Genomic DNA, 3604 nt, shown 5'->3' with positions numbered 1-3604 from the left:
GGGAAACCACTTTCAATACAATTTAATCATATTTCAAAGGGATAGTGATGCTTTTTTGATTAACATTTCAGCTGTTTCGAAGCCCTGGTCAATAATGTGCTCCATGAGTAATTCAACCACTTTGATGACATTCTTACCTTAAACAACTTGAACACCAAATAACTCAAAACATCTTTCACATTTTAAAATCTTCAAACAGCCACCCTTTGCTTTGGTTACTGCTTTGCACACTCTTGGCATTCTCTCGATGAGCTTCATGAGGTCGTCACCTGAAGGGGTTTTCCAGCAGTCTTGAAGGAGTTCTCAGAGATGCTGAGCACTTGTTGGCTGCAGGGTGCTGTGGTAGCCATGCTGGTTCAGTGTGCCTCCAATTTTGAATAAATCCCCGACAGTGTCACCAGCAAAGCACCCCCACACCATCACACCTCCTCCTCCGTGCTTCACGGTGGGAACCATGCATGTAGAGACCATCCATTCATCTTTTCTGGGTGCACAAAAGCAAGGTGGGTGGAACCAAGAATCTCAGATTTGGACTCATCAGACCAAAGCACAGATTTCCACTGCTCTAATGTCCATTCCTCTGGTTTCTTGGTCCAAACAAATCTCTTCTGCTTGTTGTTTTTCCTTAGTCATGGTTTCTTAGCAGCTATGTGACCATAAAGGCCTGATTCACACATTCTGCTCTGAACAGTTGATGTAGTGATTTGTCTGCTTCTGAATCTCTATGTGGCATTTATCTGGGCTCTAATCTGAGGTGCTGTGAACTTGTGATTTGTGAGGCTGGTGACTCAGATGAATTTATCCTCAGCAGCAGACGGGACTCTTGGTCTTCCTTTCCTGGAGCAGTCCTCATGTGAGCCAGGACCATTGCTGGATACCTGGTGGGAATCGAACTTCGACTCCAGTTGCAAAGGTGTGTAGTCTTACCACTGCACTATCCAACCATGAAGCTCATTGAGAGAAGGCCAAGGGTCTGCAGCACTGTCAACAAAGCAAAGGCTGGCTCCTTGAAGGAATCTAAAATATAAAACATATTCAGAATTATTTCTCAATTTTTCCTTTGCAACATAATTCCATGTATCTTGCTTCATATATTTGATGTCTTCAGTATCTACAGTGTAAAAGTAGTAAAAATAAAGAAAAAACATTAAATGACAGAAATCTATTGGGAAATTCAGAAACCGTGACGGTGGTTATCCTGCCTCTGCCCTCTATGAGCCAATCAACGGCCAGTATGGAAACTACATTAGCCAACTGTGTTTGAACCTGTTTCAGAAGTTGTGTGACTCTTCATGTAAGTAGCGGTAAAATGGTTCAGGGGGAAGCTTTTTAGACATTACTTTTAGAAAAAGTGACACACTTTGACATCACGTTTTGTTGCTGTACTTGCATTTGCAGTAACCACTGAAAATAGATTAAGTTCATTTAGACTTAAAATTTCATTTTAGATAGATGGTTGCCAGCTTTCTCCAATTATGCATATTCCAACAACAGTATGCATGTATTTGCATATTTCATGAAATAAATGTGCAACTTAGTTGCACTCTGGTGTAAACGACCGGCTGGCTGAAGTGTTTCGCTGAATCCAAGTTACTCCTGAAGACTTTATTGAGCCTACTCTAGAAATTGTTTTTAAACCAACTAACGTGTCTTGTCAGTATGTCAGCTTGCATGTTGACTTAATGGGATCCTAATTAAACTATCTGACTCGATGAGGCTGAATGCTATAGACTGATTAGCTTTTGAACCATCAGACAGACAAGCAGAAGTAGATTTTCTAATTTTGGTGAAAAAAATATTTAAAACAAAAAGAACAGCTGAGTTTCTCACCTTTAAAACAGGAAACCCTCCACTGGCACAACTGAATTCAGCACTCTGTGGAGGACTGGATGCCATTACTTTTAGACACTCTCTCCAGACCACCCCCCTCTCTTCCACTCTACCTGCAGGCTGAATGATAGCAATGAGGAGGCAAATTAATGTCTTAAGGTTTGATGGAGAGCACCCCTGCTGACACACACAGAGGACACACACAGTGTTTCCTTTAGGGCTGTCCCCAGTCTCCTGTCAACTGTAAGACAGCAATGCCCCGACCGTTTATTGATGAGACAGCAGTGGTTTTCACTGACTTGCTATTTCCCTCCAGCTGTTTGAAGAATTCCTTTTCTCTGTCTTCATCGGGTAACAGATTGATATATGACCAGGAGCAAAACCCACTTTAGAAAGAATGAGCTGGTTTAAAATGCATGAATCAAGTAACTGATTCATACCTTTGAAACTTCTACAGTAAATAAGTAGCATCTGCTTTGGTTGATACAAAAAGTCCATTTGCCTAATCAGGAATTATGCCGAGGTTGAAGGGTATTTAAAAAAGATTTATTTAAAAAATGTAGAAAATGGTTTTAAATTCAGCACTGATTTATGCAAATGATACCATTTTAGTCTGTGTAAGTATATTACACAGAGTGTAAAGTTTCTGGATAGTGAGAAAACGTACTTTATCTACAGATAACCATTTTCAGATCCTGAAATTACATGATGAAGCTGCCTGATGTTCTGTGGGCTTCTAATGTATTTGTGCTGTATGTGCTAAAAATGTGCTAAAAATCACTAACCCTAATGACCGCTTGAGACTGTTTCCAAACACGAGTCAGTCCCAGAGAGTCCCATATTAAAATGCCCTGTTAAAGAGGTGCATTAAAAAACAGGCATTTGAGGTGTTTTTCTGTTTTTCTGTTTCCCTGATGAGTGTGAGTATTGCATATAGATTCTTATACATAACTTTGCTCTTTGTTTTTTGTTTTTTCTCATTAACTGCAAACAAATGTATTGTTCTATAAGCATTAATGTATGATCCTATTTGTACTTGTTGATTTGATGTCAAACTGGTACATAGCTTAAGCCTACTTTTGACTTCTGTTATTGTATTTACTCTTTCCTTTTGGACTGTGAAATACCACCAGAGTGAACGAGAACTAAATCTGTGGCTCGGGAGGAGGCACAGGTTATCTACTGACTGTAAGGTTTCTAGTTAAGGTTTTCTGGTTGCTCCGCTTTTTATGAAAACATATGCTTGGGTGAGGTATTGAACCCAGAGCTGCTGTGAATGTTAGATTCACAGCCTGATGAGCACTTAGACGTGGAAAAAATGTTTTTTCATGAGTAATAAAGGGGTGTTGCATAAAGCACGCTCAACACTCAAAAACAATAGAAAAGCACTGTAGAGGAACCAGTCCATCTTCCTGTGATGTGATGTCATATGAACTGGCCAGTCACATGAAAAAAAAAATATTGGTTTAATGCACGTTATTGATTAGGTAGCAATTATTAGAACACCATTGTTTAAGATATGCCATCTAATCATAATGACTGGTGAAGTCTGGTTACTTGGAACTTTATTCTTTGGGATTTTATTAAGCGGATTCTTTTTCATTGGCTTTCATTTGTGACATGCATGCAACACTGTCCTTCAGAAGTCAAACCCAGAGCAACTACATTTGGTTTACACACATTGTTTCACCCAAGAATACTGAATGACAGTCTATGCAGATGAATTCAGTTTAAAATATTGGATGAGAGGTGGTGTGAGCTCCGTTTGAGTCCG

The sequence above is a fragment of the Rhamphochromis sp. 'chilingali' genome (genome assembly GCF_963969265.1).
Source record: "Rhamphochromis sp. 'chilingali' genome assembly, chromosome: 6".
Taxonomy (NCBI): Eukaryota; Metazoa; Chordata; class Actinopteri; order Cichliformes; family Cichlidae; genus Rhamphochromis; species Rhamphochromis sp. 'chilingali'.
Note: the sequence above shows the minus strand (reverse complement) of the source record.